The sequence below is a fragment of the Lissotriton vulgaris genome, chromosome 12 (genome assembly GCF_964263255.1).
Source record: "Lissotriton vulgaris chromosome 12, aLisVul1.2, whole genome shotgun sequence".
Lineage (NCBI taxonomy): Eukaryota > Metazoa > Chordata > Amphibia > Caudata > Salamandridae > Lissotriton > Lissotriton vulgaris.
In genome coordinates this window covers 54750771-54770035 of record NC_141700.1, presented here as the reverse complement: position 1 = coordinate 54770035, position 19265 = coordinate 54750771, and the positions used below count along the sequence as shown (strand labels likewise).

Sequence of the window (19265 nt, the reverse complement as noted above, 5' to 3'; positions counted from 1 at the left end):
CCGGCGTCCTCGTCGCAGCTCCACGGCTGCTCGGAACCACTGCTGCAATGAGAGGGGAGGGTCGGGCAACGCCGGAGCAGAAACCGCGGCCAAACACATCCGCGCCTGACCGGTAACTTCGAAGAGCGTAAAAGTATTGGAATTCCAGACGCTTCCAGGGGACTTAAGGCAAGTTATTCGCAGGTATTACTCCTAGTTCAAGCCCGACGGAGGAGAGACCATCACCTCCGTGCGATCCGCTCTAACTCGCGGCCGCCATGTTTTCCTCACTCGCGGCCGCCATGTTTTCCTCTGCCAGTTTATTGTGATTGCTTCAGGTGTCCCTCATTGTTAGGTCATGATGAGATCCCCTACTGACTGTGGGGTCAAAACGCCATTGGCACGCACTTAAAACAAACCGTTTTTCAGCCCCCACTAATGTGTCAGAAGGCTGCTAATAATTATTGTGTACTTACCAAATGGCTGTTTTTGTTCATTATGAAACCTTACTCTATGTCACAACTTGTCACTTTCGATATGTAGGTTCTAAATTCACTTGGGACACCTAGCACTTTCTTTATTTACATCATAATACAGTTGCAATACTTACATAAACAGCATTGTACTCTAAGCTCTGGTCTGTATCATTATTTTTTTCTTTCGACATACCTTTACCCGTGACTGTGGCCATTGTGCTTAACTATTATCAAGTATCCTATACATTGTCCGCAGGAAGCATTGTTCCTTGATGTGCAATACAAGTACAAACACAGCTTCTAAAAGACCATGGATTTAAAATAAATTGAAGAGGGAGCCAAAAGGGATGCCTAGGACGTAGACATCAGAGAGCTGACTTAATATACATTGTTGTGACTACCAGGTACTGAGTAAACGTTTGGGGCGGGAAACTATTTAGGACAAATAACAGGCAGACACATGCTGTATACAAATTTAAGACTGGGGAGACAGCTGCAGACAGATCGATGGATCAAGTTGGCTCTCTTGCTAAAAAAAATGGTTGAAAGCAACATGGAGGTCTCCAAACAGCCCAACATACAAGGACCGGACAAAAGACTTAAGGCTCGATTACGACTTTGCCTATATTTTGGGTGCAAAGTCCAGACTCATAATTTTGCAATAGCACAATGTTCGCAAATTAGCAGGAGTGCAATTTGCAATCAGTGAACCCGGGAATGGGGTATGATGACATACAAATAGTGCTAGTTATTTAATATTCCTTTATGTGCAAACAGCGCTTTTGTGCAATACTCATCCTCAGCTTGTGTCTAGTTATTCCTGCTGCAAATCGAGGGAACAAAGATCTGTATTAAGTGCATATATTTCATAGTGAGGTTTGGGTGCAAAAAGGAGTTGAGGCCCAATCATGATGATCAGGACCTCAAGCAATTGACCAAAGCCCCACTGGTAGCAATGCTTAAGACACATATGACACTGGCTCTCAAACAATAGAACAACATCAAAACCCTCTGGAGACATTCTCTAACCCCGATCCTCCAGCATCAATGTCTCCTGCACTCAAGGCATGTTCCCTAGGACTCTCAAATCCAGATCATCGTGCTCCTGAAGAAACCCACACTAGACTTTGAAAACCTTGACAACTAATGGCCCATCACTCATTGTAGGAAGGTGGCTACCTGACTATGGTTACCCCAGATTTTTTGCCTTGTGTTTAGCTGGTTTTCGACTTAGTTGGCCTGGTTCCCTGCTAATCAGGGCCCCAGGCTATCTGCTCTCTCTGTAAAATGGATTCCATGTACCCTAGGTGCATAACTAGATTGGCTTGGGTCACCTTATCAGCCCCTGTACAGCGCACTATAGGTGCCCAGGGCATAGGTGCATCCAAGGCCTACCAGGGGCTGCAGCATATCTTTTGCCACCCCTGGCTGGCTATCTAAAATTGACACAACTGGCTGATCACTCAGCTGGGGCAAGGTGGTGTAATCACCCCTTGCTTAGATATAGTATGCCTATATCTAAACCAATCTGGACACATATAAACCTGTGAGCCACTCCTATGGCAGGCCTTAACAATCCTGAAGGCAGAGTGCGTGGTTTAATGTGAGATGGTGCTCTAGCATGAGCTGAGCCTGTCTGCAGCTGTCAGGACCAATTCCCTTAGCTGTTCCGGGATAATGCCAAACCATATACTATTAAGTGCATTATAATCCTCGCGGTTATATGTCAACTTTGGTTTGGCTTTATCAAAACATGTCGTGTAAGGTGTCATACGATTTGGAATACTACCCCCTTGCCAGTCCTGGTGACTGGGGTAGCATTCCACCCCTCTAGGGGGACGACATGTTACTTTTGCTAAAACGCGGTTGATTTTTAAAAGAGCCTCAGATCCACAAAATGGATGCTTCTGCCACAGACACATGTCTGACCTCCTGCTGCTGACCGAAACTCAGCAGAGGAGGCCTGGACAAAGGATTTCCTGTCACAGGGAGGTGTGACACCACCCCAGACAGGAGATAGTGGATTGTAGCAGGGAGGTTTGAATGAAACCAGACAGTGCCTGGGGAGCACAAGGCTTCCCCTTGCATAATCCGGTCAAACCGGTTCTGGGGCAGCCCAGCCCCAGCTCCAGTGAGACCTGGACAAAGGAAAGGGGGTGTAACCACCCCCCTTCCTGGTCCCACCCATAGGGGAGGGACCTAGCAGGAGATCCACCCCTCAGATTGGAATAAGAGGGGGAGCAGTGCCAATGCAACTCAGATCATCCTGAAATCAACTTTAAACTAAGAAGAAGACTGGACTTCGACATTCTGATGATAGAAGACTGAAGAGCATCTCCCTTGTGGCCTAGGAGGGGCCACCCTGTGAACACAGGCATCACCCAGCACATCGACGTCTGCTTTGCCGCCGCCTCCCGCCGGAGTCCGAGTGCAGAGCCCGACAAGACCCAGCTTCCCAGACTTCTCTCAGCCCGATCCACAGTCCCTGCAAAGAAGGGACCCGTGGAGGCACCGAGAGACGTGGGAGCGGCCATCTTGAAAGACCCCCGAGACGCTGACTGCGCAGCACCCGAGGCACCCTCGACTCTGTGCTTTGGGGTTTGAGAAGCCCCACAACCGAGCAGCATTTGCACCAAAGACCAGCCCTCCAGCATCTCCACGATCTGCGTGGGGCCCTTTTGTTTTGTGCCACTCGACTCGCCATCCCGTCCGCTTGTCACGTGGTCAGCGGCCATCTTGGTGACGAAACCTACGATTTACACTGTGGGTCTGGTTGCTCCAGACCTGCCCTCGCTCCTGTAGAAAGGAGTACCCGCTCTGACCTTGCTGGTCCGAGTAATAAGCCTTTTTCACTTTCCCCGTGGCTTGCATTAGCCAAGGCTTGTTTGCTTCAATCGAGTTGCCGATACCGCCATCAGCTAGAGCCTTCGAGGGACAGCTCGTGATCGACTCCTGGACGTCCTTGACCTCTTCGTGTCCACGTGGCTGCAGAGAGAAGCAACCCCTGATCACCTGTTTGCACCCGACTTTGCCTGGTTCCAATCTGGTTCCACGGTGGTCACTGGTCAGTGACTTTGAACATTGTCCCCTCTGCTTTCAGGTCTTCACCACTTCAGATCCACCCTTGGATCCACCGGACACTTCTGCTTCACATCGCCTGCAGCTGCAACAGCTTCAAGCACCAAGAACCTGCGTGACAGAACCCGACCCCACTTCGACCCTGTGCACCCACGGCCTGTGGGTGAGGTAACATTGCAACGCCGGTGTTCCCACACTGGTACACACCTCTAGGGTCTGTGTCTAAAGTTTTGTGTTCCTAGGTTCAGCGGAAGTATCTTTTAATTCACTTTAACTGACTTTTACGCACCATTGACAGTGCATTGGTGCGCGCCGCACTTTCCGTGCTGCACCCGTCTCCTGTGGGCTACTCCCGACTTCATCATTGCTAGTCCTGACTGCTCCCAGCGAATCTCTAGGCCCTAGGCCTAACCATTGCTCGATAAGTGTTACTTATACCACTTTTTTAATATATGGTCTGAGTGGCCACCCGCCCTCATCCATAAACGTGCAACTTTATATGTGTAACAGTGCTTTTGATTTAACGCTTGTGCCCCTTTCCTCATAAAGAGTACTGGGGAGTAATTTAGAAATAAATACATATATTTTTATAATATATACTTGTGTGGTGTCCTTTCATTTGATTACAGGATTGTATGTGGTAAAACAGCTCGCTTAACACGACCTCTTAAGTTAAGCCTTTAAGGCTGCTTAGTCCATTCTACCACTAGGATAGCTTGTCTAACAAGGTTGACTTACAACCAGACATCTTTGGGGTTTGTTTGGACTGATACCCAGTGGTTCCAGAATTGGAAACACTACATATCAGGCCAACTTCTCACATTGGTGTGCAGCGGTGCGGATTTGAGCTTGCTGTTTGTTTTACCATTGCAATCTTTATCAAATTGAAAGATCACATCAAGTACCTCTAGGTACATATAAATCAAAAGCTTAGCATATTAAGTTCTACTGAACTTAGTAGTTGTAGATTAAAGGGATTAGCACACCCTGACTACAACTCACTAGCAAGGTACAGTAGGAAACCACTTAGTGTAGGTAAGTGCATCACTTACACCTCACTAGCAGTCATGTCTGATACAGGTAGAGCCTCAGGCTCTGCTCCTGTAATAGTTGATCCTATAGGGACAACATCCAGATATGACAACCTTAGCCACAAAGACCTGAGTGCCTTGTGCACAGCCAGGGGGCTAAAAAGGGGCAGAGGCCCTACCATTCCTTCCCTAATAGCTATCCTAGAAAAGGATGACTTAGATAAGGTGAGTCAGGCTCCCTTAGATTCAGAGGAAGGGATAAACTCCCCTGAGAATGAGGATCTTCAAGATGATGTAGTGGAGGAGGAAGAAGAAGAAGAAGGCTCTGATTTAGATGAGCCTGAAGATCAGGATCAGGGGGGAAACCAGGTACAGGTTGCCAGGCTTAACCAGGCCAACTTGGACCTACATGAGAATGGAGAGGGCCAGCACCACTCCAGATCTCATAACCAAATTCTCCCAGGTAACAGGAGGGTGAGATCTCAATCAAGGGACTCTCATCTTTCTAGTGCCTCAAGAGAATCTCAAAGAGGGATGACTCCCTCCCAGAGGAAAGAGCATAGGGCCAGGATGAGGGCTGTCCAACTCCAAATAGAAAGGGAAGAGGTAGCCTTGGCTCAAGCTAAACTTGCTTTAGCAAGAGAAAGAAAATTGTGTGGCTTAGATGCCACTGGTGGCAGCAAAATTCCTAAAGAGAAACCCAGGTCCTATGATAGTAGAAACCTGACAAAGATTGTGCCCCCCTATCAGGAAGGGGATGACATCCACAAATGGATGACTGCTCTGGAGAGAGCCTGCATGGTACAGCAGGTTCCTGAGGAACAGTGGGCAGCAATCTTATGGTACTCCTTTTCAGAGAAAGGGAGAGATAGGCTCCTCACTGTCAGACATGAGGATGCCAGCAATTACAAAGTCCTGAAGAGTGTTCTGATAGATGGGTTTGGCTTAACCACTGAACAGTACAGGTTAAAGTTCAGAGATACCCAGAAGACACAGACTCAGGACTGGACTGATTTTGTTGATTGTGCAACTAAGGCTCTGGAGGGTTGGCTAAATGGCAGCAAAGTACATGACTTCACAGGATTGTATAATTTGATTATGAGGGAGCAGATCCTAAGTAATTGTCAGAACCAGCTCTTACACCAGCACCTGGTGGACTCAGATTTGACCTCTCCCCAAGAATTGGGAAAGAGGGCAGATAAATGGGTCAGAACCAGGATTAGGCCTAAGAATCAGGACAATAACCAGAAGAAGGAGTCTATCAAGCCTCAAGATAAGGATGGGGATAAAAGTAAAGAAAACACTTCCCCAGGGCCCCAAAACTCCAAGAAGGGGGGTGGGTCCCAAGACACTTCATCAACTGAGAAAAAGCCTTATTGTCATGCCTGTAAACAGGTTGGGCATTACAAAACAGACAGCTGTTGTCCCAAGAATGGCAATAAAGAAAACATACCTCCAAAGCCAGCTCCAACACCTCCTGTTACTGTCAGCAGTAATCCCCCAGGAAGTGGGAGCACACCCAGGAATCTGGGTGGGTTTACTTTTGGAGCCCAAGGGGACCCTGGCCTATCCAGGTCCCCATCCCCAAATGATCTTGTCTATGAGACTGGCATGGGGTTTGCCAACTTCTCTGTTTGCCCAAATACCTTGAGCAAATATAGACAAGAACCCATCATCAATGGTTTGAAAGTTGAAGCTTTTAGAGACACAGGGGCTAGCATCACCATGGTGGCTGACTGTATAGTCCCCTCTAAGCAACTTTTACCAGGTGCCACATACCAGGTAACAAACATTGATGGCATCCAAACAAATCATCCCATGGCAGTAGTAAGTCTCAGCTGGGGAGGTGTCATTGGCCCAAAGAGAGTGGCAGTGTCACCAAACTTGCCTGTAGACTGTCTACTGGGTAATGATTTGGAAATCTCAGCCTGGGCTGAGGTTGAACAGGAAATCCATTCTAGAATGGTAAATTCCAATGGAAAGGTTAGTGGGGCTGTACTGGCTATAGCCCCAATTCAAGATGTCCTTCCTGAAAGGGTTGGTAGGGCTGAGCAACTCTCTGCCCCATCTTTACCAGAAGCTCTTCCAAAACAGAATAGCAAAGCTGTTATGATAACAGCAGAAACCCAAACTGAGTCTCCTCCTGAAAAGGTTGGTGGGGCTGTGATGGCCACAGCCCAAACTCAAACAGATATGTGTGTTGTGAAGCCTGAAATGATGGATCACTCCACCCAAACTGAGAGCATGGAGGAGGAAGAGAAATCTCCCCCTCGCCAGACAGTAGGACAGGATCAGCCTCCTCAGGGAACTGATCTTACCCCTGATGAAGGAACTGCCCCAGAGGTTGTTAGGCCTGGCCTGACAGAGCCTCTGATGGCAGTGGACCCTTCTCAGGTGGGATCCAGTCTGGAGCAGGTAACCTGCCCCTATCTACCTTGCCTTAGTCAGCCCAGGGCTGCAGAGGACAAGAAGGACAGTGAGACCCAGAGGGCCCCCTGTCAAATAAAGCACCCCCATCAACAGATATGGGGCACCAAAACTAGTAGCCCTAGTGAGGTGAAAACTTTAAAAACTCCTGAGGGAGCCCCCTTAAAAGTAGTTAGGGACCTCCCACAGATGGATTCTGTTGGGCACAGCCAAACCTGGGACCCAAAGGGCCCAAACCTGAACTGTCCCTCCAGCAAGCCAAACAGAGGGACCCAGCCTCCAGCTTTAGGTAGCCAGAGGTTGACCCTGAGAGCACAGTGCAACTCAGTTGAAGAGAGAAGGGCACACATGGTGGAAGATAATTGGAGGAAGCTGAGTCCTAAATTAGTGGAGCCTCACTTCAAAACTCCATATCCAAACCAGCCTTCTAACTTGCAAAGACACACCCAAGGTAGTGATTCCCTATGGTGGAGACCCTCTGATACCCCAAGGGTGAGGGACTGCTTAGTGGACCATGAGACAGGGGGTACCCATGCTAGTGCAGGTACTTCCTTATATGGCCACTCAGGCAATAAAGGCTTACCTGGACAAGGATAGCCTTATCTCCTTTCGTTTGGGGGGGGTTGTGTAGGAAGGTGGCTACCTGACTATGGTTACCCCAGATTTTTTGCCTTGTGTTTAGCTGGTTTTCGACTTAGTTGGCCTGGTTCCCTGCTAATCAGGGCCCCAGGCTATCTGCTCTCTCTGTAAAATGGATTCCATGTACCCTAGGTGCATAACTAGATTGGCTTGGGTCACCTTATCAGCCCCTGTACAGCGCACTATAGGTGCCCAGGGCATAGGTGCATCCAAGGCCTACCAGGGGCTGCAGCATATCTTTTGCCACCCCTGGCTGGCTATCTAAAATTGACACAACTGGCTGATCACTCAGCTGGGGCAAGGTGGTGTAATCACCCCTTGCTTAGATATAGTATGCCTATATCTAAACCAATCTGGACACATATAAACCTGTGAGCCACTCCTATGGCAGGCCTTAACAATCCTGAAGGCAGAGTGCGTGGTTTAATGTGAGATGGTGCTCTAGCATGAGCTGAGCCTGTCTGCAGCTGTCAGGACCAATTCCCTTAGCTGTTCCGGGATAATGCCAAACCATATACTATTAAGTGCATTATAATCCTCGCGGTTATATGTCAACTTTGGTTTGGCTTTATCAAAACATGTCGTGTAAGGTGTCATACGATTTGGAATACTACCCCCTTGCCAGTCCTGGTGACTGGGGTAGCATTCCACCCCTCTAGGGGGACGACATGTTACTTTTGCTAAAACGCGGTTGATTTTTAAAAGAGCCTCAGATCCACAAAATGGATGCTTCTGCCACAGACACATGTCTGACCTCCTGCTGCTGACCGAAACTCAGCAGAGGAGGCCTGGACAAAGGATTTCCTGTCACAGGGAGGTGTGACACCACCCCAGACAGGAGATAGTGGATTGTAGCAGGGAGGTTTGAATGAAACCAGACAGTGCCTGGGGAGCACAAGGCTTCCCCTTGCATAATCCGGTCAAACCGGTTCTGGGGCAGCCCAGCCCCAGCTCCAGTGAGACCTGGACAAAGGAAAGGGGGTGTAACCACCCCCCTTCCTGGTCCCACCCATAGGGGAGGGACCTAGCAGGAGATCCACCCCTCAGATTGGAATAAGAGGGGGAGCAGTGCCAATGCAACTCAGATCATCCTGAAATCAACTTTAAACTAAGAAGAAGACTGGACTTCGACATTCTGATGATAGAAGACTGAAGAGCATCTCCCTTGTGGCCTAGGAGGGGCCACCCTGTGAACACAGGCATCACCCAGCACATCGACGTCTGCTTTGCCGCCGCCTCCCGCCGGAGTCCGAGTGCAGAGCCCGACAAGACCCAGCTTCCCAGACTTCTCTCAGCCCGATCCACAGTCCCTGCAAAGAAGGGACCCGTGGAGGCACCGAGAGACGTGGGAGCGGCCATCTTGAAAGACCCCCGAGACGCTGACTGCGCAGCACCCGAGGCACCCTCGACTCTGTGCTTTGGGGTTTGAGAAGCCCCACAACCGAGCAGCATTTGCACCAAAGACCAGCCCTCCAGCATCTCCACGATCTGCGTGGGGCCCTTTTGTTTTGTGCCACTCGACTCGCCATCCCGTCCGCTTGTCACGTGGTCAGCGGCCATCTTGGTGACGAAACCTACGATTTACACTGTGGGTCTGGTTGCTCCAGACCTGCCCTCGCTCCTGTAGAAAGGAGTACCCGCTCTGACCTTGCTGGTCCGAGTAATAAGCCTTTTTCACTTTCCCCGTGGCTTGCATTAGCCAAGGCTTGTTTGCTTCAATCGAGTTGCCGATACCGCCATCAGCTAGAGCCTTCGAGGGACAGCTCGTGATCGACTCCTGGACGTCCTTGACCTCTTCGTGTCCACGTGGCTGCTGAGAGAAGCAACCCCTGATCACCTGTTTGCACCCGACTTTGCCTGGTTCCAATCTGGTTCCACGGTGGTCACTGGTCAGTGACTTTGAACATTGTCCCCTCTGCTTTCAGGTCTTCACCACTTCAGATCCACCCTTGGATCCACCGGACACTTCTGCTTCACATCGCCTGCAGCTGCAACAGCTTCAAGCACCAAGAACCTGCGTGACAGAACCCGACGCCACTTCGACCCTGTGCACCCACGGCCTGTGGGTGAGGTAACATTGCAACGCCGGTGTTCCCACACTGGTACATACCTCTAGGGTCTGTGTCTAAAGTTTTGTGTTCCTAGGTTCAGCGGAAGTATCTTTTAATTCACTTTAACTGACTTTTACGCACCATTGACAGTGCATTGGTGCGCGCCGCACTTTCCGTGCTGCACCCGTCTCCTGTGGGCTACTCCCGACTTCATCATTGCTAGTCCTGACTGCTCCCAGCGAATCTCTAGGCCCTAGGCCTAACCATTGCTCGATAAGTGTTACTTATACCACTTTTTTAATATATGGTCTGAGTGGCCACCCGCCCTCATCCATAAACGTGCAACTTTATATGTGTAACAGTGCTTTTGATTTAACGCTTGTGCCCCTTTCCTCATAAAGAGTACTGGGGAGTAATTTAGAAATAAATACATATATTTTTATAATATATACTTGTGTGGTGTCCTTTCATTTGATTACAGGATTGTATGTGGTAAAACAGCTCGCTTAACACGACCTCTTAAGTTAAGCCTTTAAGGCTGCTTAGTCCATGCTACCACTAGGATAGCTTGTCTAACAAGGTTGACTTACAACCAGACATCTTTGGGGTTTGTTTGGACTGATACCCAGTGGTTCCAGAATTGGAAACACTACATATCAGGCCAACTTCTCACACTCATCTACCCTTCATTGGGAAGATCATTGAAAACATAGTCTATGCACAAATTGAAGATCATACCAACTCCACTCATCTCCTGCATTACTAGTGATCTGGATGTAAAATACCTAACATATAAATCAAAGACACCCTCCTGACCACAGATAAAGAAGAACCCTGTCTCCTGATATTATTGGACCTCTCAGCTGCATTTAAAACCGTCTACCACCACACCCTCGTCAGCACTCTGAAGCCTCGGAGGGATTCGCTGGAAACATATTTCACAGGTTCTCCTCCTACCAAACCACCCAGCCCCAGTACATTCACATCAGCACCTCCAGATCTGAGAAGAAGCAGATCACCTGCGAAATTTCTTAGGGCTCCACCGTGCCCTATGTCATCTTCGACCTCTACTTGTAGACTCTTGGAACTCTACTCACTGAAAACAGCATAACAATTCAACGATACACCAATGATACACAACTACGTTTGGTGCTCTGGTAATTCTGTGTTTCTATCTTATACAGACACCCAATGTCACATACAGTGCGTGCACCTCATCTAGTCAAGAATGTCTCAAACCTACAGGAAGCTTAAGGCCACCAAAACTGAATTCCTTCTTGCCAAGAAAATAAAGATAACCTGGTAGCAACTCTCTCTGTTAAAGAAAGTGAAATCATTATTCCCAAAAAGCAACTTCAGAACTGCAAAACAAGCCCTGGTACTTCTACATCTAGATGGTGGCAATGCTCTGCTCCCCAGAATCCTAGACTTCACAATGACCCGCCCTCCCGTTAAGGGCATCCTACATGCAGCAGGAAGCCTCATCATGGGCCTTAATGAATAGGGAAACATCACCCATGAAGTCCACTGACTGACCTTGCCAGCAAGAGCAATCTTCAAAACCTGCTGCGTTATCTACAAACATCACAATGGCACCCCTGCTTATTCGTTTAACAAGCCTATCATCACTGGTGGCCCTCTTTACTCCTACAGCAGGGACACCATCAGAAATGAGAGCGAGGCATATGTTTTTAATTATCGTGCTGTGTCTGGGCACGATTATTGAAAACATATGGGCTTTGGTGGGCGTAACAGACACCAATAGGCCATAGGCGGAGCTATGCGACCACCTATGGCCTATTGCGTGTTCTGTTAAAAAACAGCACGCAAGCAAAGCCCAATCAAAATGGACCATAGGAAATGAACACCCACAGTGTGTGGAATTTCCAGGTCCATTTTGAAAACCCCTACAAAACGGTTTGCCTGCGGGAGCACTGCTGCGCAGTACATCACGAGGGCTCGCCCTGAAAACAAGTGTAAAAAAGAAAAGAACACGGCAACAGGCCATCACCATCTATGCACCCGTGGTCTGGAATGTAATCCCCTCCACCAATCCTGCTACAATTTAGTAAAGAGCTGAAGACACATTCTTTAAAGAAAACTACATCATGACGAAGTAACACGCGCTTTCACTCTAAGAAACCAGGTACCCCTTCAATCAAAAGTTAATGGTGTTTCTACCTCGTGCGTTGTGGAGCGCTCCACTGCACTGTGGCTAGGTTCACACCATATAAATACCACAAATCGAAATACAAAAGGTTGGAATAAGCTGATCAAGGCATTATCCCATGCTGCCAAACTTTAACCATGAGCATTAACTGTCCTTACTAAGGCGCAGAATGCATGCCTGGTTTATGGGAACAATGATTTGTGGAGACCTAATTTATAACGATGCAAACCCTTACATAAAACATAAAGGGACAACAATAATCCATTAACTATTCTATAATCTGTCTCTGTAAAATGATTTTTAAAGATGATTATTTGTAAGAGAAGGTATTGTTGCTGTAAATTGTTTTTTTAAAGAGTGTTATTTACTATGCAATTGCTTTTATTGGTTGTTTCACAATTCGAATAAAGTTTATTGAACTGAACTATTCTATTATGATGATGTTTATGCTATACTTTGTAGTAAGTAATTTGTAGCAGGAACGGGCAAAACCGTCTTTCAGTGATATTGAAACGCTCACACCGGTTAGCCATACCGTTTCTAAATAGATGTTAGCACTTAAAAATCCAAGATACAGGTGTTTTTAAAATAAAACTTGTCCCTCTTAACAGCAGCTCAGTTTCCCATACTTAGGTCAAGTTATAGCGTTATAGCGGTACTAGTCATCCATCTTTGTATTATCATTTGTATGGTACTATCTGCCTACCCACTGTGGATGTTAACCTTGTGCACACCATCTTCCACAGAGTCATGGATGGGATACCTCAGAATAAATGCTGTTGGAACATGCGTATAACTTACTGCAACTGAGAAACTTTTATAGGAGAAACCTCCTTTTCCTATCTGTGCTACACACGTCTAATATTAAAAGTTTATGGAGAGTATTCCTTAGTGCAAGGACAGTTCCCGTTCCCCTGGGAAATCTCTCAATCCTGCACAATCAAGCATGATAGAAACACAGAATTACCAGAGCACCAAATGTAATGGAATGTGACATTGAGGCACACATTAGTGTACAATTACTGGTGAAACTGTAAGCTGCTGTATTACAGGACGTCAGCTAGCGACACTATGGAGCAAGACATTACACACTCAATATAGACACTGTGGAACATGACATTAGATGGCCACTGGCGACAAAGTGGAACACAGCAGCACATTATAACTAAAGACACTTGATTACATGACATTTGACGCACTAATACTGCGCCGCACTGCATTAAACAATCATATATAATAACAAATGGCACAGGGGACATAGCATGTCAATACTAGTGACACTATGGAAAAGACCCTGATGACGACACCCAGAAATCAGTCAATGGTGGCAAAATTGTGGGACACAACACCGCATAAACACTGGTGACATTCTGTGGAGCTAATCATATGATCAGTTCTGTGTGAAGTATATGCCCACCGGTGATACTGTGGGACAGAAATTTACATCACCACTGACAGCAAGGCAGCACTGCAGTATTTGTTGACAACAGAAGACTTTTCCATAGGGGGCTGTGAACGGTAAGGAACCTCCCGTCTACGAGACTCAAGTCTAACGCACTGCAGGATCAATTGTGACATAGTGTGATCTAGCATTATATGGTTGTTGCTGACATTGCAGCACAATATTATATATCACTGATGACGCTTGGGTATGGGTGTTAACATTTCAGCACACAATCATATGTTCAAAGATGACACTTGGGGAGGGGTGTTGACATTGAAGCACACCATCATGTTCAAAGATGACACTTGGGGAGGGGTGTTGACATTGCAGCACACTATTATATATATGTGATGACACTTGGGTATGGGTGTTGACATTGCAGCACACCATCATATGTTCTAAGATGACACTTCGGGAGGGTTGCAGACAGTGCAGGATACCATTATATGATCACTGATGACACTTGGGGAGGGGTGTTGATATTACAGCACACCATTTTAACCCCTTCGCTGCGGGGGTAATTCCCCCACGGTGCGGGGGGACCACGGCGCTTGTGACGAGACCAGCTCATCATGAGTCACAGTGGAGCTGTGCTCATGACGAGCTGTTCTCGTCACGACTCCGCCCACTTATTAATTCGCCGCACAGGCGGGGAATCAATTGCGCGTGTGTGGAGCGCAGCCGTTATAAAGAGACCAGCTCGTCATGAGCACAGCTCCACTGTGACTCATAATGAGCTGGTCTCGTCATGAGCACCGAAGGTGATATGATCACTGATGGCACTTGGGGAGGGTTATTGACATTTCAGCGCACCATTATATGATCACGGATCACTTGGGGAGGGATTTTAATGACATTGCGGCACACCATTATATGACCACTGATGGCACTTGGGGAGGGTTGCCGACATTGCAGCACACCACTGTATGACCACTGATGGCACTTGGGGAGGGTTGCCGACATTGCAGCACACCATTATATGATCACTGATGGCACTTGGGGAGGGGTGTTGACATTGCAGCACACCGTTACATGATCACTGATGACACTTGGGGAGGGGTGTTGACATTGCAGCACACCATTGTATCACCACTGATGGCACGTGGGAAGGGGGGACGACATTGCAGCACACCATTGCATGATCACTGATGACACTTGAGGAGGTGTGTTGACATTGCAGCACACCATTATATGACCACTGATGACACTTGAGGAGGGTTGCGGACATTGCTGCACACCATTGTATGATCACTGATGGCACTTGGGGAGGGGGGCCGGCATTGCAGCACACCATGTATGACCAATGATGGCACTTGGGGAGGGCTGCCGACATTGCAGCACACCCCCTCGTGGGTCAAGTTTGCACTATATAAAACTTTATAAATAAATAAATTGTATGATCACTGATGGCACTTAGGGAGGGGAGTTGACATTGTAGCACACCATTATATGATCACTTATGACACTTGGGGAGAGTAGTCAACGTTGCAGCACACCATTATATGACCACTGATGACACTTGGGGAGTGGTGTTGACATTGCAGCACACCATTATATGACCACTGATGATACTTGGGGAGGGTTGCAGACATTGCAGCACGCCATTATATGATCACTGATGGCACTTGGGGAGGGTTGCCGACATTGCAGCACGCCATTATATGATCACAGATGGCTGTTGGGGAGGGAGGGGTGTTGACATTGCAGCACACCATTATATGATTACTGATGACACTTGGGGAGGGGTGTTGACATTGTAGCACACCATTATATGATCACTGATAACACTTGGGGAGTGGTGTTGACATTGTAGCACACCATTATATGATCACTGATGGCACTTGGGGAGGGGTGTTGACATTGCAGGGCACCATTATATGATCACTGATGGCACTTGGGGAGGGGTGTTGACATTGCAGGGCACCATTATATGATCACTGATGACACTTGGGGAGGGGTGTTGACATTGCAGCACAGCATTATATGATCACTGATGACACTTGGGGAGGGGTGTTGACATTGCAGCACAGCATTATATGATCACGGATGACACTTGGGGAGGTGTTGACATTGCAGCACACCATTATATGATCACTGATGACACTTGGGGAGCGGTGTTGACATTGCAGCACACCATCATATGTTCAAATATGACACTTGGGGAGAGGTGTTGACATTGCGGCACACCATTATATGACCACTGATGACACTTGGGGAGGGGTGTTGACAATGCAGCACACCATTGTATCACCACTGATGGCACATGGGGAGGGGGGCCGACATTGCAGCACACCATTGTATGAACACTGATGACACTTGGGGAGGGGTGGTGACATTGTAGCACACCATTATATGATCACTGATGACACTTGGGGAGGGGTGTTGACATTGCAGCACACCACTGTACGATCACTGATGACACTTGGGGAGGGGTATTGACATTGTAGCACACCATTATATGATCACTGATGACACTTGGGGAGGGGTGTTGACATTGCAGCACACCATTATATGACCACTAATGACACTTAAGGGGAGGGTTGCCGACATTGCTGAACACCATTGTATGATCACTGATGGCACTTGGGTAGAGGGGCCGGAATTACAGCACACCATGTATGACCACTGATGACACTTGGGGACGGGTGTTGACATTGCAGCACACCATTGTATCACCACTGATGGCACATGGGGAGGGGGGCCGACATTGCAGCCCACCATTGTATGATCACTGATGACACTTGGGGAGGGGTGTTGACATTTCAGCATACCATTATATGACCACTGATGGCACTTGGGGAGGGGGGCCTGCATTGCAGCACACCATCATATGTTCAAATATGACACTTGGGGAGAGGCGTTGATGTTGTAGAACACAATTATATGACCACTGATGACACTTGGGGAGGGGTGTTGATATTGCAGCACAAATTTATATGACCACTGATGACACTTGGGGAGGGGTGTTGACATTGCAGCACACAATTATATGATCACGGATGACACTTGGGGAGGGGTGTTGACATTGCAGCACACCATCATATGTTCAAATATGCCACTTGGGGAGAGGTGTTGACATTGCAGCACACCATTATATGACCACTGATGACACTTGGGGAGGGGTGTTGATCCAGAACACTGAGAAGCTCCAACTCACTCCTTCTTATTCCTCCGAAACTGAAACAGAAATCCACCCAATACCGATCGTATTCTGGCAACGCTCCCAGGATGTGGAACGCTCTCCATGGAGTCCTAAGATGCAACCCCTCCTTCTCCTGTTTCAAAAGGGACCTGAAACTCCATCTCCTTAACAAATACTTTCCTGACCAACGTCAACTAACCTAGACCTAAATATCCGAGTTGACTCCTCTCTCTCTTGACATTCAAGGATAGTTGGTGACCGGACTATGTTAATCACCTTTTTCTTTTTATTTCTCTTCCCCTACGATGCACTGTTTATTTATTTTTCATGCTGTATTTTATATCTTTGGTTTGCTTCCTTATTGCTGGCCTACTATGTAATGTAATGTCTTTCTGTTTTTTACAGTTTGTATATAAAGCGCTCTGATACCTACGGGTCAAGCTAGCGCTATATAAAACTTTTAAAATAAATAAATAAATTATATAAGCTAACATGGGGCACAACATTACAAAATTAGTATGTACGCTGTGGGACTCTGTATGACGTGTTGCAAGTAAGTTCAAAGTGAGAGGACTGACATCCACATACCCTCCTCCATAAAAATTAAAGCAATAATTGCCCCACCGTGACCTTCCAAATTATTTCTCCGGCAAATTAATTACAATTGCAACTTCAAGCTTGTCGCTGCCAGAGGACCACAGTATTAAGCATGACGATCCAGAAATTTAGTTAAAATCAGGGATTTAAGTGGGCCGGGTCTCACCAGGTCTTTGCACCAGCAGTTTTTTTTAAGGGGGCCTCGAAACGGGTCTCTTTCGGGTTCTGTTTTGTGCCTGCTGTCACTGCAGTCTGTTTTTTCCGGACTGCAGTGACAACAGGCACATCGATGTGGGCGTGCTCACGCTGTTCACTTCTCACTAGTGGAGAAGTTACGTCATGACAGGTGAGCGTTCTAGGGGAAGGGAAATCCTTTAACCCCTTGGACGCTGGTGACGGAACCACTCCGTCACCAGCCACGGGTGGGCTGTGCTAATGACGGAGTGGTTCTGTCACGGCCCCGCATCCGCGCCTGCGCAGCATTAATTCCGTGCCTGCGCTGAGCGTTCCATTGAGCGGGCGGGGCCACGACGGAACCACTCCGTCACAATCACAGCGCGCCCGTGGCTGGTGATGGAGTGGTTCCGTCACCAGCATGGCGGCTCAGCGCGGCCTCCCTCCACCCCAGCGGAATTACCGCCGCGGCCAAGAGGTTAAAGAGAGTCATTTTCTCTCTGGAGTTCCCTTCTCGAAACTCGCGAGCAGCAACACTGTCCTGGTGTTACCAGGGCTCTAAGTGGGAGCTTTTTCAATATTATATACAAGCCATAGTTGCTGCTTATTTATCTAATGCACTCAACAACCACTGACAAAGCCAATAGTCCTGACTTGTAGGTATGATATTACTTGTATCATATATCTAGATGCAATGACAGAAACAGCAAAATACAGGTCGGGCGGCACACAATGCTAAGTCAGACTTTTTAGTTTACGTGATTTTAAGCCACGCCCTTAATTATATTGGCCACGCCCCTTTGAGAGACCCTCCAGTTTTTTCATCCCACTTAAAGCCCTGTTTAAGTATTTATTAATGCAGGAAGCACCAAATACAAAAGGAGTCAGACCATTTGAACGCCCTTCCTGCTCTACATAAAACACAGTCACAAGCTTCAAAGGATGAGCACAACGGCATACCAGTCACTCACCCTCATCTGGAGGGTATCACCCTATTTCACTCCTATTCACTCTTGACAGATTCTCCATATATTTCAAAGCAGTCTCCCTCGTCCAAGCCTGGACCACCATCCCCCAAAAAACGTTAATTGTGTATTTACTTTAAATGGGTCCCTCAGGCCCTTACATATCTAACATCACTCTCATTGTAACTGCATGTATACAGAACTCACTGCCCCCGACTGTGCACGCCCTACAGAACTGTCTGTCACTTCAGTCACTCCTCGTCATTCAATGCTTTGGGGCAGAGGGGTTTCCCAGGTGAGGTCACGGCAGTGCTACCGAAGCTGGAGTGCCCCGAGTGGCCCCAGTGACCCCTGAACCCCCGGACACTCACCTGCCATTGCTCCCCACGCCCAGGGGCAGCCGGAGAAGGGCTCTCTGGACTCCACTTCCGGCTTCTCTGAGGCCGCGCCTTCTCTGTGACGCCATCGAGCTACTCGTCCAACCAAAATCTGTGACGCCACCGAAGATTGGTCGCTGGGAATTGTAGTCCGCGCTCTTGCAGGCGCTGGTTTGCATAGAGTCCTGAGTAGAAGGGGAGGTTAGCTCGGGTAGAAGCCGGAATGTCGCTGTGAAAAGTGAAAGGGCAGTTCATGGGGTGTGGTAGCGTGTAAACCAGGTCTTGTCGTCGTACTCTAATGTAAGGCAGGTAGTGGCTGGTCATGGCTGGGATTCCTCGTCACTTTTGATAGCATTGTGGTCATCATGGTGATTTTGGTTTACCAGCAAGCTCCAGTTCTTATTTGTTGTGGATATTGTTGATAATCTGGTTTCAATAACAAGTTACAGGCCGTGCAGCTACCTCTGCTTGTGGGTTGCCACATCAACAGACCTGCCTCCCTGTCAAACATACCTACGGTAAATATTGTGAGGCCAGGAACCCTCCTTTGAAGTCAGTCTTAGTCAACATCACTAAACAAGTTTTATATGAAGAAAGTGCAGCTGAAACTTTCTGTGTTGACACATGTATTGCTAGACTGCTTGGGTTCACAGTAACTCATAAAGTGAGTTAACCATTAAAGGTTACTTCCTGTAAGGAAATGTCATTTAAATGA

General features: G+C 47.7%; 1 protein-coding gene across 1 annotated transcript in view; it reads right to left on the bottom strand.

Annotated features, from left to right (window-relative positions):
- Window positions 1–18906, bottom strand: part of TICAM1 (TIR domain containing adaptor molecule 1) — a 44133-nt gene extending 25227 nt beyond the window's left edge. The window contains exon 1 of the mRNA XM_086947054.1: window positions 18545–18906. The gene's annotated coding sequence lies outside the window, so the exon portion shown is untranslated. The remainder of the gene's footprint in view (window positions 1–18544) is intronic.
- Window positions 18907–19265: the final 359 nt, after the last annotated feature.